The sequence below is a fragment of the Schistocerca cancellata genome, chromosome 9 (genome assembly GCF_023864275.1).
Source record: "Schistocerca cancellata isolate TAMUIC-IGC-003103 chromosome 9, iqSchCanc2.1, whole genome shotgun sequence".
Lineage (NCBI taxonomy): Eukaryota > Metazoa > Arthropoda > Insecta > Orthoptera > Acrididae > Schistocerca > Schistocerca cancellata.
In genome coordinates this window covers 384216479-384243712 of record NC_064634.1, presented here as the reverse complement: position 1 = coordinate 384243712, position 27234 = coordinate 384216479, and the positions used below count along the sequence as shown (strand labels likewise).

At 44.8% G+C, this 27234-nt stretch overlaps 1 protein-coding gene across 1 annotated transcript in view; it reads right to left on the bottom strand.

Annotated features, from left to right (window-relative positions):
* The window catches only part of LOC126101125 (uncharacterized), a 149505-nt gene that overhangs the window by 73226 nt on the left and 49045 nt on the right, over positions 1-27234 (bottom strand). The gene's annotated exons all lie outside the window — the stretch shown is intronic.

Sequence of the window (27234 nt, the reverse complement as noted above, 5' to 3'; positions counted from 1 at the left end):
TCAAAAGAAAAAGCCAGGCAGTACATGGAAGAGTCAGTTTTGAAAAATTTTAGTCAGATTAAGTAACATCTAACGAACTCTTGTGAAATAAGGAAAATTATTAAATATTTGAAAAATAAATGTTCTGTTGTAGTAGATGACATCTCTCACAAGTTATTAAAACAATGTGGAGCAATTACAGCTGATGTTATGAGTCACATATGCGAAAGACAAACCTACGTTTCTAGCATTTGTAGACTTAGAGAAAGCTTTTGACAATGTTGACTGGTATACTCTCTTTCAAATTCTGAAGGTGGCAGGGGTAAAATACAGGGAGCGAAAGGCTATTTACAATTTGTACAGAAACCAGATGGCAGTTATAAGAGTCGAGGGACATGAAAGGGAAGCAGTGGTTGGGAAAGGAGTAAGACAGGGTTGCAGCCTCTCCCCGATGTTATTCAATCTGTATATTGAGCAAGCAGTATAGGAAACAAAAGAAAAATTCGGAGTAGGTATTAAAATCCATGGAGAAGAAATAGAAACTTTGAGGTTCGCCGATGACATTGTAATTCTGTCAGAGACAGCAAAGGACTTGGAAGAACAGTTGAATGGAATGGACATTGTCTTGAAAGGAGCATATAAGATGAACATCAACAAAAGCAAAACAAAGATAATGGAATGTAGTCGAATTAAGTCGGGTGATGCTGAGGGAATTAGATTAGGAAATGAGACACTTAAAGTAGTAAAGGAGTTTTGCTATTTGGGGAGCAAAATAACTGATGATGGTCGAAGTAGAGAGGATATAAAATGTAGACTGGCAATGGCAAGGAAAGCGTTTCTGAAGAAGAGAAATCTGTTAACATCGAGTATAGATTTAAGTGTCAGGAAATTTCAGAAAGTATTTGTATGGAGTGTAGCCATGTATGGAAGTGAAACATGGACGGTAAATAGTTTGGACAAGACGAGAATAGAAGCTTTCGAAATGTGGTGCTACAGAAGAATGCTGAAGATTAGATGGGTAGATCACATAACTAATGGAGAAGTTTTGAATAGAATTGGGGAGAAGAGAAGTTTGTGGCGCAACTTGACCAGAAGAAGGGATCGGTTGGTAGGACATGTTCTGAGGCATCAAGGGATCACCAATTTAGTATTGGAGGGCAGCGTGGAGGGTAAAAGTCGTAGGGGGAGACCAAGAGATGAATACACTAAGCAGGTTCAGAAGGATGTAGGTTGCAGTAGGTACTGGGAGATGAAGGAGCTTGCACAGGATAGAGTAGCATGGAGAGCTGCATCAAACCAGTCTCAGGACTCAACAACAACATGTAATGCATCACTGACTCAGGGTATTTTTCCAGACAGGTTAAAATATGCCATTGTCAGGCCTCTCTACAAAAAGGGGGAAACCACAGATGTCAATAATTACCGGCCAGTATCCTTGCTTACAGCATTTTCGAAAATCTTTGAGAAAGTGATGTACTCAAGAGTGTTTTTTTTTTTTTTATTATTAGAGATGGGGCCCCTCCACGCCCGCACCAACGTGGTGACCAAACCAAAAGTTCTACTGTCACCTCCGTAAACATGTTAGTTATCTAGTGGGTGGATCACAGGATGCTGGGCTGTGATGTTGTCCGTGCGTCTGGGTAAGGCTACGCATTAACACGGTCCATCAGGTGATAGATAGTGGACGAAACGCGAGTGAGGGTAGCGATTTGAAGAGCAGAGGGAAAAAAAGTGCCATGGCTCGTGCCGTGGGAAAAAAACCTCTGCGACAGTGGGATGGGTAGTAAGAGCAGTAGTGGCTTACTAGCTGCGATAGTTCATGCAAGGTTGGATTTGTTAGTATAGGTATCATGCATCATTACCGTGACAGGCGATGGCGATGTGTCCCAGTTGCTGCGGCTGCTACTTTCCTGGAACAATCAATATCGTTATACAGTAGTGGGAGATCGGCCATAGATCATCTCACTGTGTGGGGGATGTGTGGAGCTTGTTTGCATGCAGTGTACGGTACGGCTTCCCTGTATGGTGCCAGTTATTCGGCAGTGTTCAAGAGTGGTTAGCCATCTCAACAGTAATGAGATACTTCACAGTTCGGATTTCAGAAATGCTGTCCCACTGTGACAGCAATATACAATTTCACTGTCCACATAATAGAGTCTTTAAATAGTAAAATGCCAACAGTAGGAATATTCTGTGACTTATCCAAAGCGTTTGATCGTGTGAACCATGACATTACGTTAGAGAAATTACAATTCTGTGGTATAAATGGAACAGCATATGAGTGGTTTAAGCCATATCTACAGAACAGGAAGCAAAAAGTCTCTTTACATGCTTCAAGTGATTCAAAGGAGTTTGCCACTTCATCTAACTGGGATGAAATTACATTAGGTGTTCCACAAGGTTCATCATGGGTCCCCTCCTGTTATTGATATATGTGAATGACCTCCCTTCTTACGTGAAACAAGATGCTGAACTGACACTGTTTGTTGATGATACAAGCATAATTATTTATCCAGTAAAAGGAAGTCCGATAGAAAATGATACAAATAAGGTCTTTGGAAAAGTTATTAATTGGTTTTCTGAGAATGGGCTGGCTCTGAACTTTGAAAAAAACACAGTACGTCCAATTTTCTGTTGCAAAAAGTATAATTCCTTCAATAAACATAACACATCAAAAGAAGTCAGTACATATTGATGAAAAACTTAATTGGAAAATTCATATTTTGGACCTACTAAAGCAACTAGGTTCAGCAACTTTTGCAACGACAATAATTGCCAATTTCGAAGATGTAGAAATTAGTAAGCTAACATACTTTACATACTTCCACTCTCTGATGTCATACAGAACAATATTCTGGGGCAACAACACTTAGGCAAAAGGTTTTCACTGCTCAAAAGAAAGTAGTTAGAATAATGTGTGGGGTTCATAGTCGCACATCTTGTAGGTATCTGTTTAAAAGGTTAGGAATTCTTACAACTGCTTCACAGTACATTTACTCAGTAATGAAATTTTTTTCTCAACAACATGGACCAGATTAAAATCAACAGCGACATTCATGACTACAATACCAGAAAAAAGAAAAACCTACACTATCCTTTACTTAACCTATCTTTGGCACTGAAAGGGGTAAAATATGCTGCTATAAAACTTTTTGATAAATTACCAGATGAAATAAAACGTCTGACCGACAGCAGTAATAGTTTCAAAAACAAATCGAAATCATACCTCCTTGACAACTCCTTCTATACCATAGATGAATTCTTGAATATGAGTAAATAAATCTGGAGATATAATATATGCATTTTGTGCCATTTAAGGGAATGGGATAGATAATAGAAATATTTAGGTATAACACTATAATGTAATCCTGTGCCCATTTCTTGAGCATTTGACACGTTCCACATCATAACGGTTTTCCATGCTATTGATCAATGGAACACGTAACTAACTAACTATCTAACTAACTCAGAGGTAAAAATACAGGGGATTTAAGTCCACTGATCTAGCAGGTGTGACGTTTCGTTTTGTCTCGGCTCGATGGTGATGGTTGTCCCAGTCGAAATGACGTGGAACGGCGTCCGTCGATCACGACAACACCAATCTGTAACTATTGTAAAAACAAACTCTTCGCACGATTTGGTTATTTTTCAGAGACTGTCTCTCAAAATTGACATCAACGTCTCGACGGAGCAGCACACCGGAGTGTGTGCACCGCCCTTGCTTGTAATTACAGCAATGGTGTTCGATGGCTATCGATCTTCTCCACTTATAAATATAGCGACTGCACCACTCGATAACGCGATGACTCCCTTGATCTGAAATGATAACCAAAATTCCTTTCGGTGTTCGCTACAAACTCTTCAGTTTACGCGAAGTTGCTGACTGTAGTTCTTATGCCCGGTTTGAGAATGGGTATTCAAACGCTGAGAATAAATGTCTTGAATCATCAATACATCACCCAAGCCGATTCCACATCATAATTTTTGCGAGGAGTTGTAAATTATTATCCCGTCGTCAAGGCGTCGCCACGTCGCGTATTCAACAACTACACGACGTAATTCCAGAGATAACATACCCTTGAGTATGCGGTGAAAACGTATTGCTGTTTACAGGTGAATTGTCACTAAATCACTATTCACTTTTATGTTATCCGAAGAATCAGTTAATTCCACAAATACACTTTAAATGTCCATTAAATGATGTATGCGACACGAAGAATTAAAGTTGAATTAAAGTTTATTGTTCTTCGTAATTACACTCCTGGAAATGGAAAAAAGAACACATTGACACCGGCGTGTCAGACCCACCATACTTGCTCCGGACACTGCGAGAGGGTTGTACATGCAAAGATCACACGCACGGCACAGCGGACACACCAGGAACCGCGGTGTTGGCCGTCGAATGGCGCTAGCTGCGCAGCATTTGTGCACCGCCGCCGTCAGTGTCAGCCAGTTTGCCGTGGCATACGGAGCTCCATCGCAGTCTTTAACACTGGTAGCATGCCGCGACAGCGTGGACGTGAACCGTATGTGCAGTTGACGGACTTTGAGCGAGGGCGTATAGTGGGTATGCGGGAGGCCGGGTGGACGTACCGCCGAATTGCTCAACACGTGGGGCGTGAGGTCTCCACAGTACATCGATGTTGTCGCTAGTGGTCGGCGGAAGGTGCACGTGCCCGTCGACCTGGGACCGGACCGCAGCGACGCACGGATGCACGCCAAGACCGTAGGATCCTACGCAGTGCCGTAGGGGACCGCACCGCCACTTCCCAGCAAATTAGGTACACTGTTGCTCCTGGGGTATCAGCGAGGACCATTCGCAACCGTCTCCATGAAGCTGGGCTACGGTCCCGCACACCGTTAGGCCGTCTTCCGCTCACGCCCCAACATCGTGCAGCCCGCCTCCAGTGGTGTCGCGACAGGCGTGAATGGAGGGACGAATGGAGACGTGTCGTCTTCAGCGATGAGAGTCGCTTCTGCCTTGGTGCCAATGATGGTCGTATGCGTGTTTGGCGCCGTGCAGGTGAGCGCCACAATCAGGATGCATACGACCGAGGCACACAGGGCCAACACCCGGCATCATGGTGTGGGGAGCGATCTCCTACACTGGCCGTACACCACTGGTGATCGTCGAGGGGACACTGAATAGTGCACGGTACATCCAAACCGTCATCGAACCCATCGTTCTACCATTCCTAGACCGGCAAGGGAACTTGCTGTTCCAACAGGACAATGCACGTCTGCATGTATCTCGTGCCACCCAACGTGCTCTAGAAGGTGTAAGTCAACTACCCTGGCCAGCAAGATCTCCAGATCTGTCCCCCATTGAGCATGTTTGGGACTGGATGAAGCGTCGTCTCACGCGGTCTGCACGTCCAGCACGAACGCTGGTCCAACTGAGGCGCCAGGTGGAAATGGCATGGCAAGCCGTTCCACAGGACTACATCCAGCATCTCTACGATCGTCTCCATGGGAGAATAGCAGCCTGCATTGCTGCGAAAGGTGGATATACACTGTACTAGTGCCGACATTGTGCATGCTCTGTTGCCTGTGTCTATGTGCCTGTGGTTCTGTCAGTGTGATCATGTGATGTATCTGACCCCAGGAATGTGTCAATAAAGTTTCCCCTTCCTGGGACAATGAATTCACGGTGTTCTTATTTCAATTTCCAGGAGTGTATATGTCCCTACACTGAGCACACACACCTATTTTTCATTCAGGGAAATGCGTCTGTTAGCATCAGCAATTCTGACTTTGATAATAGCCTCTGACAACAGGGCACAATTGTAAGTTCTTGGTGATTGCGTTTATCTGTAGCCTACTCAAGTCTAATAATTGAGTTATGTCGGCGATCAGTCTCTTTCTGTGTCCTTTGATGTTCGTGACTATTAAGTATCACGAAGGCTAAGTCCCATCAGAAATCAGCAAACACCCGAGTTATTTTTCTGTCACATATACCAATCACCCCGATATGTCTAAACGGTAAAGATGATTTTACTTCAGTCCGACTTCTGACTAATACTTCCAGCCGTAAAACTTTTAAGCTTCAGATAGGTTTTAAAACAATCTAGTGGCGCTTAACATGCGTACTATTATTGCAAGAGTACAAGAGAGAAGTGAAGTTAACATCTCCATTGCCGAGTTACATTGTAGTCGCAGCGAACTTACATCTCGGTGCGGCTACAACTCTCTTCTAGGATAAATGTTATCTTTGGTCAATTTATGGTCTGGGCTTTAACCTTCGTAAATAATAATCTTTTTGAATTCTTTCTTTAAACTTTCTGTTTCGTATCATATGGTGTTCATTCATTCAGTCCTTTCTTTATGATAAGCATTAGTATTTACATAACATTCTTGTTAATTAAACTGTCAAGAGTATAAATTTTGTCATTAGCTGTCATCACTGACAGGATGACTGATTTTTCTATTCCTTTTTGCAACAAAAAGGGTGTTCATTATGGGTTTTATAATTGGGGTGTTACACATGCCACGCTACAGGGCCTCCGCGCCCTTTCCAGGAAGACGTTCTTGAGGTACCGGCCACCTGTAATTCGGAAGTGGGGTGGTGTTCCGTCATGCAGAAACCACATGACCTGTGGTGTTGCCGAAGACACATTCTCAAGCAGTCCAGGCAGAGTACTCCGCAGGAAGCCCAGGTACATTCCTCCGCCGAGGTGTTATGGAATAACAACCGTTCCAGCAATGTTGTCGCCGAGAATTCCAGCCCACACACTGGTGAGGAACTGATGCTGACGAGTCACTGTCCGCAGCCCGCAGATGACGATTACGCAGATTAGTAATGCCAAATCTGGTAGCTTTATCGGAAAAGAGGACTCATGACAAAATCCCATAACTTGATGGTGTGGTGCAAAACCATCGACAATACCTTGACCCTAGGGGGAAATCCGCTGCTAGTAAGCTTTGCTCTCGTTGCAGGTGATAGGGGTAGTGGCAGTTGTCATGCAGGATACACACACTTGTACATTCGTTCGCGGGCCACTTCCCTGGAACTTGTACTAGGGCTCTTCTCAATATCCTGTAGAACCTGGTCCTCCAAATCTAGTATACATGCAGTCCGCCGCCTTCCTCTACGTTCGTCTGTCTGAAAAGACCCTCATCCAGACGCCCAAAATGGGCTTGAAATGTTGTGTGATGTGGTTGGTGTCTGTGGGTGTAGTTGTTTTGGTATAGCTGTGCTGCCTCTCGACCGTTTCCGTTTGCTTGACCAGACGCAAACACAATCTCGACTTGTTCCCGACATGAATACCGGAACATTCTGCTACTTATAGTACGCTGCGTCAGACAAACGGCCTGCAACACACAAGCATCACATGGCATATGGTCAGAGAAACTTTCATTCGTTAGCACCATCGTCGTAACTGCCGTCTGCTTCACGTCTGCTGTGCAGCGAGCTACCTTAATTTAAGTATTAACTGTATTTTTCTTATTGTCACTTCTTCTTCCGTGTGTATTTGCTTTTAGGAAGCTTTAATTGTCGGGTGCTATTAATAGTGTTCCATAGATTTCGTGTTTGTTTTGAATACAGTCAGAGAGAATCCCTTTAGTCAGCCATAGTGCCAGTAGTGCTAGTGTTTGTTTTCAATACATTCCAGAGACAGGTAGTGCTATTTTCATTGTTTTCTACAAGAAGTGGCTAGCAACCACAGTTTAGTGAATAAACAGCCGCCTTTAGTGAATTAGCAGTCTAGTTAAAGGTTGATTAACTCTCTTCAGTAAATTGATTCCTTAGGATGGATAGGATGTGTGACTGCTGTGTACGGACGCAGGAGGAGCTGGCCACTGTTCGCGAACAGCTGAGCGTGTTGATGGCCGCGGTCAACCGTCTTCAGGCTGCTGCCTCGGAGTGTAGCGGCAGCGGGGAGTCTGGTGCGTCGCAAGGTACACCCCAGGTGTTACATGCTTCACCCACTCTCCCTGCTGTCGAGACATCTTCGCGGGTACCGGGCGCGGTTGGGCCACCCTCTCCCCAAGGGGAGTGGCGGGTTCAGCGGCGTTCGCGGCGCACGAGGCGGAGGGTCAATGTAGAGGCTGGCCGTCTGGCATCGCCCGCTCTGCCTGTGAGTGGACATGTGGCTGCTCCTTCAGCAAGGTCCGAGCAGGCACACGGGGGGAGGGGTTTATTAGTTATTGGGAGCTCCAACGTTAGGCGGGTGATGGAGCCCCTTAGGGAAATAGCGGGAAGGTCGGGGAAGAAGGCCAGTGTTCACTCTGTCTGCTTGCCGGGGGGTCTCATCCGAGATGTGGAGGAGGCCCTACCGGCGGCGATAGAGAGCACTGTGTGCACCCGACTGCAAATTGTTGCTCATGTCGGCACCAATGACTCCTGCCGTCTGGGTTCAGAGGTCATCCTCAGTTCGTACAGGCGGTTGGCGGAATTGGTGAAGGCGGAAAGCCTCGCTCGCGGGGTAGAATCAGAGCTAACTATTTGTAGTATCGTTCCCAGAACCGATCGCGGCCCTCTGGTTTGGAGCCGAGTGGAAGGCTTAAACCAGAGGCTCAGACGATTCTGCGGAGATCTGGGGTGCAAATTTCTCGACCTCCGCTATCGGGTGGAGAAATACAGGGTCCCCCTGAATAGGTCAGGCGTGCACTACACTCCGGAAGCGGCTACAAGGATAGCGGAGTACGTGAGGAGTGCACATGGGGGTTTTTTAGGTTAGAGAATCCCCTCCCTAGGCCCGACAAGACGCCTCCTGAGACGCGGCAAGGTAGGAGTAGGCAAAATGCAACAGGGAATAACAATATTAATGTGCTAATAGTAAACTGCAGGAGCGTCTATAGAAAGGTCCCAGAACTGCTCTCATTAATAAACGGTAACAATGCCCATATAGTACTATGGACAGAAAGTTGGCTGAAACCAGACGTAAACAGTAACGAAATCCTAAACTCAGATTGGAATGTATACCGCAGAGACAGGCTGAACAGTGAAGGGGAAGGCGTGTTTATAGCGATAAGTAGTGCAATAGTATCGAAGGAAATTGACGGAGATCCGAAATGTGAAATGATTTGGGTGAAGGTCACGGTTAAAGCAGGCTCAGACATGGTAATTGGATGTCTCTATAGGCCCCCTGGCTCAGCAGCTGTTGTGGTTGAGCACCTGGAGGATAATTTGGAAAATATTTCGAGTAGATTTCCCCACCATGTTATAGTTCTGGGTGGAGATTTTAATTTGCCGGATATAGACTGGGAGACTCAAACGTTCATAACGGGTGACAGGGACAAAGAAACCAGTGAAATTTTTTTAAGTGCTTTATCTGAAAACTACCTTGAGCAGTTAAACAGAGAACCGACTCGTGGCGATAACATATTAGACCTTCTGGTGACAAACAGACCCGAACTATTTGAAAAAGTTAACGCAGAACAGGGAATCAGCGATCATAAAGCGGTTACGGCATCGATGATTTCAGCCGTAAATAGGAATATTAAAAAGGGTAGGAAGATTTTTCTGTTTAGAAAAAGTGACAAAAAGCAGATTTCAGAGTACCTGTTGGCTCGACACAAAAACTTTGTCTTAAGTACAGATAGTGTTGAGGATCAGTGGACAAAGTTCATAACCGTCGTACATTATGCGTTAGATGAGTATGTGCCAAGCAAGATCGTAAGAGATGGAAAAGAGCCACCGTGGTACAACAACCGAGCTAGAAAACTGCTGCGGAAGCAAAGGGAACTTCACAGCAAACATAAACATAGCCAAAGCCTTGCAGACAAACAAAAATTACGCGAAGCGAAATGTGCTGTGAGGAGGGCTATGCGAGAGGCGTTCAATGAATTCGAAAGTAAAGTTCTATGTACTGACTTGGCAGAAAATCCTAAGAAATTTTTGTCTTATGTCAAAGCGGTAGGTGGCTCAAAACAAAATGTCCAGACACTCTGTGACCAAAATGGTACTGAAACAGAGGATGACAGACTAAAGGCCGAAATACTAAATGTCTTTTTCCAAAGTTGTTTCACAGAGGAAGATTGCACTGTAGTTCCTTCTCTAGATTGTCGCACAGATGACAAAATGGTAGATATCGAAATAGACGACAGAGGGATAGAGAAACAATTAAAATCACTCAAAAGAGGAAAGGCCTCTGGTCCTGATGGGATACCAGTTCAATTTTATACAGAGTACGCGAAGGAACTTGCCCCCCTTCTTGCAGCGGTGTACCGTAGGTCTCTAGAAGAGCGTAGCGTTCCAAAGGATTGGAAAAGGGCACAGGTCATCCCCGTTTTCAAGAAGGGACGTCGAACAGATGTGCAGAACTATAGACCTATATCTCTAACGTCGATCAGTTGTAGAATTTTGGAACACGTATTGTGTTCGAGTATAATGACTTTTCTGGAGACTAGAAATCTACTCTGTAGGAATCAATATGGGTTTCGAAAAAGACGGTCATGTGAAACCCAGCTCGCGCTATTCGTCCACGAGACTCAGAGGGCCATAGACACGGGTTCACAGGTAGATGCCGTGTTTCTTGACTTCCGCAAGGCGTTCGATACAGTTCCCCACAGTCGTTTAATGAACAAAGTAAGAGCATATGGACTATCAGACCAATTGTGTGATTGGATTGAGGAGTTCCTAGATAACAGGACGCAGCATGTTATTCTCAATGGAAAGAAGTCTTCCGAAGTAAGACTGATTTCAGGTGTGCCGCAGGGGAGTGTCATAGGACCGTTGCTATTCACAATATACATAAATGACCTGGTGGATGACATCGGAAGTTCACTGAGACTTTTTGCAGATGATGCTGTGGTGTATCGAGAGGTTGTAACAATGGAAAATTGTACTGAAATGCAGGAGGATCTGCAGCGAATTGACGCATGGTGCAGGGAATGGCAATTGAATCTCAATGTAGATAAGTGTAATGTGCTGCGAATACACAGAAAGATCATTTAGCTACAAAATAGCAGGTCAGCAACTGGAAGCAGTTAATACCATAAATTATCTGGGAGTGCGCATTAGGTGTGATTTAAAATGGGATGATCATATAATGTTGATCGTCGGTAAAGCAGATGCCAGACTGAGATTCATTGGAAGAATCCTAAGGAAATGCAATCCGAAAACAAAGGAAGTAGGTTACAGTACGCTTGTTCGCCCACTGCTTGAATACTGCTCAGCAGTGTGGGATCCGTGCCAGATAGGGTTGATACAAGACATAGAGAAGATCCAACGGAGAGCAGCGCGCTTCGTTACAGGATCATTTAGTAATCGCGAAAGCAGAGTCTTCCATGGAGTTTATCTATCATCTCGATAGATAAACTCCAGTGGAAGACTCTGCAGGAGAGACGCTCAGTAGCTCGGTACGGACTTTTGTCAAAGTTTCGAGAACATACCTTCACCGAAGAGTCAAGCAGTATATTGCTCCCTCCTACGTATATCTGAGCGAAGAGACCATGAGGATAAAATCAGAGAGATTAGAGCCCACACAGAGGCATACCGACAATCCTTCTTTCCACGAACATTACGAGACTGGAATAGAAGGGAGAACCGATAGAGGTACTGAAGGTACCCTCCGCCACACACCGTCAGGTGGCTTGCGGAGTATGGATGTAGATGTAGATGTAGATACTGTGTCAACGATGCATCTCCTGATACATGTTCATAAGACCATTTTTCCTCCATTTCTTGTCAGGAATTCGTCTGTACATTGTGTCGGTTTTTTAATGTCCGCCCTGTATAAAAACATCCCCACAAGCGCTTCACATGTTTCTTCTGCAGATATGCGAAGTTTCTAACAATTCTAACAGATAGCAGAGCCCTACTGAACCATCAAATTTACGTATACGTAAGACACTCGTTACTAGCAACCTGCTGTATTTGAATTCTAGGTTGCGCAATAAGAAACCATTGTGGACACTCATGAAGGTTTGTGTGTAATGTATGGTAGTGATGTAGCTGATCGGAGTACTGTTGGACAATGGGTACACAGAATTAAAGCATCAGGATGTGCATAAACGGAGCTCCGTGATCGGCCACGTTCGGGACGTCCTGTCGCAGCCGCTGCTGCCGACGTGGTGGATCGCTTGGATGCCATTATTGAAGCAGACAACTCGACAACTGACTCTTCGGCTATCACTGAACGCTGTAAATGCGTGTGCAGTGGTTGAGACTCTGTGATTTGTTCCACGATTGCTCTCAACAGACCGCAAGATCTAATGAAGAGCGATTTCATTTGGAGTTGTTTGACGCCAATGGAAGATGTCTTTCCGTTACGGATCGTTACAGGTGAAGAAACGTGAGTGCATCACTTCGAGCAGGGAACAAAAGACAGTCACTGGAGTGGCAGCAAGTGCAGTCACCAAAAAACAAGAAATTTAAGGCAGATCGCTCTAATGGCAAAATTATGTTGACATTCTGGAGTATTGATGGTGTCATTCTCGTGGATGTGTTGCCAAAAGGTCCAACCACTAATTCAAGGGCGAACTGTTTCCGGCGTGTTTGATCAGATAAGAATCGAAAAGAAATGTTGACCCAATATAAAAATGCGCGCTCACACACGAATTACAGAATCCAAGAACAAATCACCAAAGTGAGTTGGAAATTATTGTCTCGGCCACCTGGCGTCCTCAGATTCCCATTTGTTGGACCACTTACGGAATTTCCACGTGTGACACAGTCTGAAGATGACGATAGCGTAACTCATGCAGTTAAAACATGTCTAAGAGCACTGGACAAGAGATTTTACCAACAGGTAATCTTGCTCTTAACAACCCTCGCGTAAGGCCAAGAGCATGATAGAGACTATGCTGAAAAATATATCACTGGCGAATAAGTGCGAGGTATTTTTGTTTCGCATTTTGATATTGCGATTGCTTTGGGTTTAATTTTCCATTTGTAGTTCCCTGTTGTTATTTGAGTTTATATATTGTCATTCTGTCATTTGGAAATAGCGAGCGGAGCTGTGGACGCTATAAAATGGAGTACCAAGCGGAGAAATATTTCCGAAGTATTCTTCTGTTTGAGTTCAATAGAGAGCTGACAGCAGCAGAGGCAGCAAAAAAAATTTGCGTGGGAATAATGCCATTGGAAAGAGGATGGCAAGAAACTGGTTTTCTGATTTTAAGGAGGATTGTTTTGATAGTAGTAGCTCTCCGCCTTCAGGGTTTGAGAAAGATCTTTCAAAAGCAATAATCCACAATGATCCACGTCAGTGTACTCGAGAAATCGTAAAATTTATGAACTGTGATCACCACCATCGCCAGCAATTTGCATGCAATGGAGATGATGCAAAAATACAGTGTTTTGCGACCGCATGTTCTAAGCCAAAATCATAAAAATCAGCATGTGGCCATATGTGCATCTCTGCTTAGTAATCATCGATTGGCTCTTAAAACACCGACCATTGCTGCTGCGTATAGTTGATGGTGACGAGAAATAGTGTCTTATGCTAATATAAAAAAAGGAAAAGAATGGGTGAGCCCAAACAAAACAGCAACTCCCCGTACGAAGACCTGTGCTCACCCACAAAAGATAATGTTAAGCATCTGGTGAAATAGCTAAAGTGTGGTGTACTACAAATTGCTTCCCCACAGTATAACCATCACCGTTGATCTTTATTGTCAACAAGTAAGACGTCTTGCAGACGCAATCCAAGAACAACTACCAGGAAGATTGCGTGAAGTTACGCTACTCCACGACAACGCCCGCTCGCAGTCTGCTAGACTGACAAAAACAACATACAGGAGATGGGGTGGGAAGTCATTCCGTATCCACCTTATTCACCTGATCTTCCACCCTCAGATCTACAAGGAACTTCCTTTCCGGATGAAAATGCGCTTGTAACTTGACGAGTTCTTCGCCTCAAAACCACGTCATTTCTACAGTCGCAGAATCGAAAAGCTACCCCAAAATTGACAGAATGCTGTAAATAATGAATGAAAATATATTATTGATGATCAAAGTCTCTGTTGTGTTTACCTGTTTTGTTCATTAAAGTTACGTAAAAACGCTTCGAACTTACGCACCAACCGAATAGTTCATATAAAAGAAATGTTGACTGATTTTGACACTAAATTCTAACTCTAAAGAACCAACATGTTCTAAGGAAAAAATTGTGGGGAATTGTTTATTGAACGCCCCTTGTAAAATAAAACACATTTTCTTCAACGAAGCGGTAGCGTTCTCGCTTCCCGCGCCCAGGTTCCCGGGTTCGATTCCCGGCGGGGTCAGGGATTTTCTCTGCCTCGTGATGACTGGGTGTTGTGTGATGTCCTTAGGTTAGTTAGGTTTAAGTAGTTCTAAGCTCTAGGGGACTGATGACCATAGATGTTAAGTCCCATAGTGCTAAGAGCCATTTTTGAACCATTCTTCAACGAACTTGTAAAGCAATACGCGCTTGTGCAGGGTGATACCAAATTTTTCATTTTGTTTGTGCTTACGTATCGCAGATTGTTAATACACTCCTGGAAATTGAAATAAGAAAACCGTGAATTCATTGTCCCAGGAAAGGGAAACTTTATTGACACATTCCTGGGGTCAGATACATCACATGATCACACTGACAGACCCACAGGCACATAGACACAGGCAACAGAGCATGCACAATGTCGGCACTAGTACAGTGTATATCCACCTTTCGCAGCAATGCAGGCTGCTATTCTCCCATGGAGACGATCGTAGAGATGCTGGATGTAGTCCTGTGGAACGGCTTGCCATGCCATTTCCACCTGGCGCCTCAGTTGGACCAGCGTTCGTGCTGGACGTGCAGACCGCGTGAGACGACGCTTCATCCAGTCCCAAACATGCTCAATGGGGAACAGATCCGGAGATCTTGCTGGCCAGGGTAGTTGACTTACACCTTCTAGAGCACGTTGGGTGGCACGGGATACATGCGGACGTGCATTGTCCTGTTGGAACAGCAAGTTCCCTTGCCGGTCTAGGAATGGTAGAACGATGGGTTCGATGACGGTTTGGATGTACCGTGCACTATTCAGTGTCCCCTCGACGATCACCAGTGGTGTACGGCCAGTGTAGGAGATCGCTCCCCACACCATGATGCCGGGTGTTGGCCCTGTGTGCCTCGGTCGTATGCAGTCCTGATTGTGGCGCTCACCTGCACGGCGCCAAACACGCATACGACCATCATTGGCACCAAGGCAGAAGCGACTCTCATCGCTGAAGACGACACGTCTCCATTCGTCCCTCCATTCACGCCTGTCGCGACACCACTGGAGGCGGGCTGCACGATGTTGGGGCGTGAGCGGAAGACGGCCTAATGGTGTGCGGGACCGTAGCCCAGACGGTTGCGAATGGTCCTCGCCGATACCCCAGGAGCAACAGTGTCCCTAATTTGCTGGGAAGTGGCGGTGCGGTCCCCTACGGCACTGCGTAGGATCCTACGGTCTTGGCGTGCATCCGTGCGTCGCTGCGGTCCGGTCCCAGGTCGACGGGCACGTGCACCTTCCGCCGACCACTGGCGACAACATCGATGTACTGAGGAGACCTCACGCCCCACGTGTTGAGCAATTCGGCGGTACGTCCACCCGGCCTCCCGCATGCCCACTATACGCCCTCGCTCAAAGTCCGTCAACTGCACATACGGTTCACGTCCACGCTGTCGCGGAATGCTACCAGTGTTAAAGACTGCGATGGAGCTCCGTATGCCACGGCAAACTGGCAGACACAGACGGCGGCGGTGCACAAATGCTGCGCAGCTAGCGCCATTCGACGGCCAACACCGCGGTTCCTGGTGTGTCCGCTGTGCCGTGCGTGTGATCATTGCTTGTACAGCCCTCTCGCAGTGTCCGGAGCAAGTATGGTGGGTCTGACACACCGGTGTCAATGTGTTCTTTTTTCCATTTCCAGGAGTGTAAATGCTGCTGAGAAAGGCCAGGATCTTCCAGGCACAACGCATCCTCTGTATCCAGTGTTGTGTGGCAGGCGCCGATCGCCGCATGACTCTCCAGCTCATTGTCCTGATGCACCACCACCCAGAGCCCGAAGAACGGGCCGAAGCGTTACTTGCAATCGGAGCCGACGTCCCAACCATTTGGTTCTCGCGTGACGTCACACAGTGCATGCGTCGTGTGGGAAACAGTTTCTGAAACTGCACTACCTAACTCAGCAACTTAATAAAAGGGTGTCCCATAAAGAACGCTACTTGTAAAATGCTCGCCGTTTATTCTCTTGTAAGTTGGCAGCACTGATCGTTGGAGACTTTTTTTCCTTTGTTCTTTTCTTTTGTGGTAAGCAATGGAGTGCTTTATGGTGAACGGAATAGCGTGTAGTTTTAGCGGCCTTGTTACGAGAGATGTTCCCTGAATGACTGAACTCTCACAACTGTGATATGAACTGACCGCCACTTGTGATTTGACGCCAAGTGATTTCTTTTTGTGGGGTATCTGAAATCTCGTGTGTTCGCCAACTAAACACGATCGCTTCCACGGTTCCAGAGATTCAGAGTGTAATTTCAGAATTGGCGGAGTTAATGTGCCGAAAGGTTATAGAAAATTTTATTGAAAGAACTAGTGTTCTGCTGGAAAGCATTAAGCCGATCCAGATAAAACCTGGGTGTGTGTGCGTTCCACCTTCGCAAGAAGGAGGCAAGAAAAAGAATGAACGCGACCTGGAATTACGAAGTTATAGCCACTGTGAACACCCGAAATACCTCGGTTCAAATTGGATCGTACCTTAACTTACAAATGCTGTATAGATACCAGGCAGAGGGAGGGGCGTTATTGCCGCAACGTGAGACTGATGACATCATTCACAGCATGTCCCATCGTTGTCAGGCCTGTATTGTCGCCAGAGGGGAGCACACCATACTGAGCGCATTAACCAGTTGTCGGAGTGAGTGTGCAAATCCGTTTAAATGGAAAAAACGGAGCACATTTTTGTCTACCGTTGCACTTCTCGTAGTTGTTTACGTTCTGAATTATTTGCATTGTTTCTGTTTCATTATCACCTGTTTATACTGTTTTGTGGCAAAATAAAAGTAACCATGCAAAACTTCCTTTTGTTGCTTTCCTTTTGGACACCAGTATACTTCTTTAGAGCTTCTCTGTAGACGAATGGCAAGCGTCGCTGCTTCCGGTGCGGATAAGGACGTCTGGAATGGAGTGCACTCAGCCCAGTGAGGCTAAATGATGAGTTTCTTACATAAATAGCAGGATCCATCTACTGACAATAACGGCTGGAGCGGTTGGCAACATGCTGATCACATGTCCCACGATCATAGATCACTCGTCGTACTGCCTCGGAGGCAGCAGCCGGCCGCCTATTGCCCTGAGAAGTGTTATAAACTTTTTTAACGGTATTCGAAATATTTTGGACACAGGTGCTAAGTTGTTTAACGTTTGTGGAAGTTTGCAGTGAAATTTTCGAAAAAATGACTACATAATTTCATAAATACAAAAGGCAAGACAAGCGGCTAGACATTGGTTCTCCTCCACCGAAGGCGTAAACATCGCCGAACATGGCTCGGCCAGATGTCTATGGCAGCGACGACTGTCCTAAGTTCAGCAAAGTCATAAACTCTGTTATAAGAGCTGCTAACAAGGATCTGCGCCACGTATACGGGCCAACAAGTACTCAAAAACCTGTACAAACGAAAAGTGTAGTACAAAACCGTTTGGTGCCCGTACGGTCGTACTTGCAATAGACTTCCTCCATCCGAACAGACCTTGGAAGGCCCAACGGTGCCGACCGACCGCCGTGTCACCCTCAGAGGATAGGCGTCACTGGATTTGGATATAGAGGGGTATCTTGTCAGCACACCACTCTCCCGGCAGTTGTCAGCTTTCGTGTGCGGAGCCGCTGCTTCTTAATCAAGTAGCTCCTCAATTGGCCTCCCAAAGGTTGAGTGCGTCATGTTTGCCAACTGCCCTCGGCAAATCCGGTGATCCATCCAAGTGCTAGCCAACCCCGACAGTGCTTAACTTCAGCGATCTGAAGGGAACGGGTGTTACCACTGTGTCAAGGCCGTTGGTATATTTGCAGTACTTCAAATGTATAAACGCAGTTCATATAATGAACAAACACCTGAAACCTGTTAAGTACCACACAGAGTAGTGCGACAATTTGAAACAAATCCTTACCTAAGACTGAAATGATCGGACTCATTTTTCTTTTTCAGGTCTGATTCGTGCCTTACGGGGTACCCCTTCTTTCGTGAGCTCCTCCACCTGCAGAAGCTGGAAGTAATGATGTGCTTCATTTACACGCCGAACAATCAGTGTAAGCTGCTGATTTCCCGTTTGGAGAAACTGACGCGTCTAGTGCATGTGTTAAAATAAACCATAAAATTTTAGTTGTTAAAAAATACGAGACAACCTACACATATCAAAAAATGTTTTGCATCACCCCGTTTCCAAGAACTCCTGAAGATAGACGTTGACTGTGGATATTGTATCACAGACACAGTCCCTTTGACTTTTCAGACATGTCTTAAAACCCACTCAAAGATGTAAATAACTATGCATGAGTAGCGCCTATTAGACGGAGGGGGTCTGACAGCCGATCAGTTCCAGTCATTTCACCAGGAAGGAGGTACACGGCTCGTGTTATCTGTAGTTCAACTATGCCTAGACGGTCAATACGGCGATTCGATCGCGTCCGCATTGTTACTTTGTGACAGGGAGGGCTCTTAACAAGGGAAGTGTCCAGGCGTCTCGGACTGAACCAAAGCTATGTTGTTCGAGCATGGGGGAGATACAGAGAGCCAAGAACTGTCGATGACATGCCTCGCTCAGGCCGCCCAAAGGCTACTACTGCAGTGAATGACTGGTAACTACGAATTATGGCTCGGAGGAAACCTGACAGCAACGACACCATGTTGAATAATGCTTTTCGTGCAGCCACAGTACGTCGTGTTACGACTCAAAATGTGCAAAGTAGGCTGCATGATGAGCAACTTCACTCCCGACGTCCATGGCGAGGTCCTTCTTAGCAACCACGACACCATGCAGCGCAGTATACAGATGGGCCCAACAACATGCCGAATGGACCGCTCTTTACCGATGAGTGTCGCATATGCCTTCAACCAGACAATCGTCGGAGACGTGTTTGGAGGCAACCCGGTCAGGCTGAACGCCTTAGACATACTGTCCAGCGAGTGCAGCATGGTGGAGGTTCCCGGCTGTTTTGGCGTGGCGTTATGTGGGGTCGACGTACGCCTCTGGTGGTCATGTGTGGCGCCGTAACGGCTGTACGATACATGAATGCCATCCTCCGACCGATAGTGCAACCATACCGGCAGCATTTTGGCGAGGAGTTCGTCTTCATGGGCGACAATTCGCGCCCCATCGTGCACATTTTGTGAATGACTTCCTTCAGGATAACGACATCGCTCGACTAGAGTGGTCAGCATGTTCTCCAGACAAGAACCCTATCGAACTTGCCTGGCATAGATTGAAAAGAGCTGTTTATGGACGACGTGACCCACCAACCACTCTGAGGGATCTACGCCGAATCGCCGTTGAGGAGTGGGACAATCTGGACGTACAGTGCCTTGATAAACTTTGGATAGTGTGCCACCACGAATATAGGCACGCATCAGTGCAAGAGGACGTGCTAGTGGGTATTAGAGGTACCGGTGTGTAGAGTAATCTGGACCACCACCTCTGAAGGTCTCGCTGTATTGTGGTACAACATGCAGTGTGTGGTTTTCATGAGCAATAAAAAGGGCAGAAATGATGTTTATGTTGATCTCTATTCCAGTTTTCTGTACAGGTTCCGGAAGTCTCGGAACTGAGGTGATCCAAAACTTTTTTTGATGTGTGTATTTTGCTTAGTAAAAAAGAGCGGCCAGGAAACTTCTACAGCTTCCTTACACAGACTGTCTCGTCCAAGAGTCGTCAGGCGCATTTTCTCTGGTGGTTCCGCAGAGATTTGCAGTGGTAGCTGGAGTCAGCAAACAAATACTGCTAACCACATCTTTCGTGCGACGACTGCTGTAGTAGGAAAGTGTCGGTTTGTTTCCCTTTACAAACAAAATGATTTTTAGAGTGGAATTTTACGTGCTCACTCGATAGAGCGGTCCCAAATTAGTCTAGTGCGATATTCGTTTTATCTATGTGTTTTGACAGGGAAAGAAAACATGAAAAATAACGATTACATTAGCAGCGACAATACCGCCCTAGCCCACACTGACTGCTGCCGCCTTGCAGCAGATCTGCTCAATCGCTGCTGGAGTACTGATTATGTTTTACTGTCCCTGTTAACTCACATCGAGAAAACAAATCTCTTGACTAATTTTGGACCGCTCTATCGAATACGCATGTAAAATTCCGTTTTAAAAATCGTTTCGTTTGTAACAGGAAACGAAACAATGCTTTCCGTTGATAATGACCGTCGTGTAAAAGATGTTATGTGCTGTATTTGCTTAGGCTGACTCCAGGTACGCACTGCAAAAACAAAATTTCAAATATCTGAAGAAACCCCAGACGGCACCCTGTATATTGTCTGTCTTGTTTCTTGTGAAGTAGAATAAATGCAGATTTTTTTCAGCTTTGTAGAACTGTGTTCATTCCTAGACATTCTGGAAGCAGTTTCACAAATTCCGTTTTACTTTGCGTCCAGCTTTTACGGTTTTTATTGAAATACCTAGCAGCTTTCCTCTCTCCATACCTCAATTAATTTATACTCATTTGATATTACTTTCGGTGTTGTTAATATGTAGGCAGTATCATATATATATATATATATATATATATATATATATATATATATATATATATATATATATAATAGAGGGAAACATTCCACATGGGAAAAATATATCTAAAAACAAAGATAATGTGACTTGGCTCTGAGCACTATGGGACTTAACATCTATGGTCATCAGTCCCCTAGAACTTAGAACTACTTAAACCTAACTAACCTAAGGACAGCACACAACACTCAGCCATCACGAGGCAGAGAAAATCCCTGACCCCGCCGGGAATCGAACCCGGGAACCCGGGCGTGGGAAGCGAGAACGCTACCGCACGACCACGAGATGCGGGCAATGTGACTTACCAAACGAAAGCGCTGGCAGGTCGATTGACACACAAACAAACACAAACATACACACAAAATTCAAGCTTTCGCAACCAACGGTTGCTTCATCAGGAAAGAGGGAAGTAGAGGGATAGACGAAAGGATGTGGGTTTTAAGGGAGAGGGTAAGGAGTCATTCCAATCCCGGGAGCGGAAAGACTTACCTTAGGGGGAAAAAAGGCCAGCTATACACTCACACACACACACCCATATCCAACCGCACATACACAGACACAAGCAGACTTTTGTAAAGGCAAAGAGTTTCGGCAGAGATGTCAGTCGAGGTGGAAGTACAGAGGCAAAGATGTTGTTGAAAGATAGGTGAGGTATGAGCGGCGGCAACTTGAAATTAGCGGAGGTTGAGGCCTGGCAGATAACGAGATGATATACTGAAGGGCAAGTTCCCATCTCCGGAGTTCTGACAGGTTGGTGTTAGTGGGAAGTATCCAGATAACCCGGACGGTGTAACACTGTGCCAAGATGTGCTGGCCGTGCACCAAGGCATGTTTAGCCACAGGGTGATCCTCATTACCAACAAACACTGCCTGCCAGTATCCATTCATGCGAATGGACAGTTTGTTGCTGGTCATTCCCACATAGAAAGCTTCACAGTGTAGGCAGGTCAGTTGGTAAATCACGTGCGTGCTTTCACACGTGGCTCTGCCTTTGATCGTGTACACCTTCCGGGTTACAGGACTGGAGTAGGTGGTGGTGGGAGAGTGCATGGGACAGGTTTTACACGAGGGGCAGAATCTGCTCCAGTCCGGAATCCCTGAACCATTACACCAACAACCTGAAAACAGCTTTCGCATCCCGCAACTACCCTCCCGACCTGGTACAGAAGCAAATAACCAGAGCCACTTCCTCATCCCCTCAAACCCAGAACCTCCCACAGAAGAACCACAAAAGTGCCCCACTTGTGACAGGATACTTTCCGGGACTGGATCAGATTCTGAATGTGGCTCTCCAGCAGGGATAAGACTTCCTCAAATCCTGCCCTGAAATGAGATCCATCCTTCATGAAATCCTCCTCACTCCACCAAGAATGTCTATCCGCCGTCCACCTAACCTTCATAACCTCTTAGTTCATCCCTATGAAATCCCCAAACCACCTTCCCTACCCTCTGGCTCCTACCCTTGTAACTGCCCCCGGTGTAAAACCTGTCCCATGCACCCTCCCACCACCACCTACTCCAGGTACTGGGACGAGCCAATGTCCGATCGTGACATAATCAGATTAATAAAAATGAAGTTGCCCAGTGAAATTAAAAGATATTTCATCAATGAGCCAGAATACGATATAGAACAATTCATGGAAATAGTGGATTCTGTTGACTTATTGATCGAAGATGTGAAAACCGAAAACAAGTGGAACCATGCAGGCTGTAATCAACAAAAAGCCGATCAAAATAGCAGCCACAGTATCGGTAGTAACTTAGTACCAAATGGTAACGGGAATAGGCGAGAGCACCGTCAACAGAATCGAGGCAGAAACAATGGCAATGGTTATAACGGCAACGGTTATAATCGTCAAAATCGGAAGAGACATCATGATGGACGCATGAGTAATGGATATAATGGTAACGGCAATCCGCAATGGCGGAACAACCGAAACCAGTTGCGTGGTTGTAATGAACCGACACCACAGTGGCAACAAAACACAGCGTACAATGGAACGCCAACCCAGGTCCGTCACAGAACATGTCAGGAAGTTACAACCGACCACCGCAAAACCAGAGCCATACACAATATCAAAATACACCATCAGGGAGGCAGGGCGGCCAACCCAACAGTAGCAACAACAACAACCAGAACCACAATGCGAGGTTAGTGGAAGTGACAGATAACTGTCAACCCACTAATGCTCATCCGTTAAACTAAAGACAGCCACAATACGCTCTCCGTTGTTGGCTGCAGGATGGTGTAGTGAGGGCACATTCACGGATGACAGCCGTAAACTTTGTATGCTGAGATACAATGAGGGAATAAAAATAGAAAAGGAACTTGTAGACATACCGCAGAAATGTAACCGAACCGACAAAAGTGTTGTGCAGGCTATATTGCAAGCAGATATGTACGGAGCACCAATACAGATAATAATCGATACAGGTGCATCAACCAATGTCATGAGTGCAGATTTTTACAAGTACTTGAGTCAAAATAATAGAATACCAGTATTGCCAGTGAAGAATTGTCGTGTAACAGGTGCAATAGGTGCACAATCTCATATCATAAAGCACCAGGTGCAAGTCGAGTTTACGGGAGGAAATGAAGCAATGAAAAGCTCTTTCCTAGTAGTTAAGGGATTAGGTGTTGCTTGCATCCTGGGGATGGAATTTTTACGCCAGAGGGACGCAAAAATCGACCTCTTGTGCGGGGAAGTAAGCCTTATGAATGAGGGTAGACGTGTAATTTTGCCATTGTTGAGGTCACGGGAAGTGCACGGTAAATATTGCCGGAGCTTTCAGTCGAGATTCGAAGGAATACAGTTAATGAATTTATATTCTGACTTAAGTACAAGACAAGCATATTATAAAGAATTTATTACTGAAGACAAAGAGGAAAAAAGGAAACTGATAGCCATGAAAGTCAGGGAGTCAGAACATTTGACTGAAGCACAACAAAACGAACAGACTCAGCTACTTACAGATTATGAGAATGTGTTTTAGGAAAACCCGGTGTTATCGAGGGCTACACCTATAATATCGAAGTGGTACCTCACGTTACTTTCTGTCACGCAAACTACGCCATCCTGTGGTCAAAGGAGGAGGCAATTACGAAGAAAACAAGAAAAATACTTACAAAGACTTAAAGACGTTCGCTCAGTAGAGCAACTTTTACATATGTGAATAATAGGTTAAGTTTGTATTTTTTCTGTGTGTAAATGTTCAGATTTTAGTGTAACATTTAAAGACAATGAGGCACACAAGATTAGTGTGATTCAATTTTGTAGATGTTAAGGAATAACAGCATTTTTATGTAATTGCATTTTGAAGGAAAAAATGAACGTAGGTTTAAGAATAATTTACAAATTTCATTTTTAAAAAATCCTTTAAAAATATTTTTAAAAAAACTCAACAGCATGTAATGATGAAGGAATTTTTCATTAGTGTGTCATGAATATTTTTGAACTGTAGTAGTAATGAAACTTATGAAATTCAATATTATAGAGTATAAGTTGTTCCATGTATTTATGTCTATACCGATCTTGAAATATGCTCAATCATAATTTACTAAACAACATGATTGCAGGGTGTACATCACCCTAGGTACCTCATGTGTTGTGGACAAGGTACAAAGCAAATCAGTAAACGCGACTACCGCTAAGCATTGTTAAAATATATTGCCATCTGCTAAGGCAGAGATTTGCACAAATTTATCGTGTAGCGTTCTCGCTTCCCACGCCCGGGTTCCCGGGTTCGATTCCCGGCGGGGTCAGGGATTTTCTCTGCCTCGTGATGACTGGGTGTTGTGTGACGTCCTTAGGTTAGTTAGGTTTAAGTAGTTCTAAGTTCTAGGGGACTGATGACCATAGATGTTAAGTCCCATAGTGCTCAGAGCCATTTGAACCATTTTTGAACCATTTATCGTGTAAACAAAAGTCACAAATCTAACATTAATCTAGGAACTTGCACTCTAGGCCTAGATTATAAAATGTGTACGATAATGCGAGAGGCAAAGTTTTGTAAAGTCGAGCCTGGCTCTGGAGGGTAAGTACGCAATGAGTGGGCAGACATGACATGGGGACTTACCTCAGATGAGACGGAAATACAATTGTACAGTCAAAAAGTCTGAAGGCAAGTACGACTCTAAGTGGAAAATAAAAAGAGATAATTAGTGCGAGAGACTGGTAAAATACAGCACGAGCCAAAATCCAGTTCAGATTGAATGAAATACATTAGTGCTTGTGAACTATTCGAAACAGTTACTTTAAGCAGTGTGAAAAACTGTGAGGTGAAACTGTGATACGGACAGTGAAGTGCTAGTATTGAACGTTCAACAGCGGTGAAAACGACAAACGCCAATATTACGCACGAAAAACTGTGAATTTGCTTACAAATGTGAACGGTTAACGTGAAGTGAACCCACAGTCAATATTTTTGGGACAGACTGTAATTTCAGTGAATACAATAATGCGAGATTGGAATGCGATGCGTGGACTGTTGCAAAACAGCGACCGCAGAAACGGCGAATGTTGGTGCTAAGCTCGTATTGGGACACCCACCAGTGCCTGCGAGTGCGGCGAAAACGTAAATAATTTTATCAAGACAAAAACTGACGTGTAATGGAAACAGTGGCGCATCAAAACTGCATTCACGGGAGAAGATCCATGTCATGTATTCTGCAGGACAGTGCTGGCTTGACACTCGGAAACTGGCGAAAACTTAACAACTACTGCCGCACTAATAAATGCTTTTTTCCCACTAGCGTAACCATCTGCAGCGGGAAACAAATATTACGTTGGTTGTGTGTATATTTCATGTACTACGTCGGAGATGCGTAGCAGAGCTGACTCCTGCCAACAAGCGCAGGGGGCGAATATCATCCCACTCCGCCACGCCCGGGCGAGACAGAAGCGGATCGCCAACCGTGCAGCAGATCAGCTGATTCTGACGTTCCACGACGGCGAGAGACAAGCTGGCGTCGAGCGGGCGTTGGCCTCTCCGCAGCCGCCGCGAACGCCGAGCACCGAACACACCAACCGGCGCCGTCGCGAGCTAAACGTCGCGGCGTAGATCATCAACGACACCGCAACCAATTGTTATAATGACCTCATTTCTTTGCATAGTGCAACGAAAAATTGTTGACGAAGTATGCACATCCTGTACTCCAATGACATCAAAAAAAAATTAAGAGAAAGTAACCAAAGCAGTTAGTCTGTCGCTCCGCCGAGGTTTTCCCCAGGGTTTCTCTACGGCCGTGCCAAATGGGGAGCGAACAGGTGACTAACTCGTGATTGTATACCATTGAACACTGCAAAAGTTGCAACCCTAAAAAGAAGCAGCCAAAATGAAACTAATTGTATTCTATGTCCTTTTGTACATGACTGTATACGTAACCAATTGTATACTGTATTGTTATGTAAATAACGTCATCTGTATTACACTTTGTGTGCAACAAACCTCAGTAATTACAACGATTTAAACATACGATGTGACATACGTAGACTGTGAAATAAAAACCTGCGTGTGGACACTATAGACATGAAATAGGAAACATTTATGTCAAAAACCACGAACATTTTTTATGACATAAACATTTCGGAGGGCAATATGGCGTCCCCGGTGCTATATTACGAAAAGACTTAAAAAACAGTATTTATAAAGAAGAGACATTTAAAAATTGAATAATATATTTTTATCATGTAGCCGTAAAATAATAATTTCTCTGTGTGAGTTTCGAGTGCAATGAAATATAACTAAATGATCTAAAGAGACGACAAGATACGCTCTTTTGTTAATTTTTTTAGTCGTCTTCACATCTCCTCTTGTCTTGGTTGTGTGTAGACGGACATCTTGCGAGTGCTGGCAAATGTAAGCATATTTGTATGATTTAAGCAGATAATATATTGATTTAATATTATTGTGCACTTTTAATTTGTAAGAGGTGATCCCGATTTCATGTCCGCCTTCCTTGAATTAACCTGCATTCAAGTAATTTACAGTTCAACAATCGCAGCGGCCGATGCAGCCAACGACGCCATTACGTGGCGATATTAACTTATAAAATTTAGCGGAAGCGAAATATTCGCCCGCTATTAACATAATAAACATCTTTATCCACAGCCGCCAAACGTTGCAGAAATACGTAGCTTTAAGATCCTTATTTTCAGTACCATAGCCGACAGCCAGAGCCAGAACTCCGACTAGAGGCAATGGTTAACGGAGGTAAGAAAAAATACTCTCGCGCGTGTGTGGGCCGCAATTGTAATTAATAACTAAAGATCTTTTGCTTTAAAGTGAGCTGACTAGCCGAGGAAATTAATATGAAAAGTTTATTACATTGTTCAGCTTATATGCTCATGTTTTAAGATTCAGCGAGTCTGACATTCATTAACGTAACAAATAATTTAAGATTAATATTGTTAAAAAGGAGAACTTCACAAAAGCATCTAATCGTAAATCAAAATTGAATGAAATATCATTTTTATCAAGGTCCACCACGTAAGTCGGCAACAATCAAAATAATAAAAATAATAGTAACTATAATACTATATTAAATTACGACGGCCGACGGACGCGAGAGACGTTAGGAACTAGAAGGTACTGCAGATGA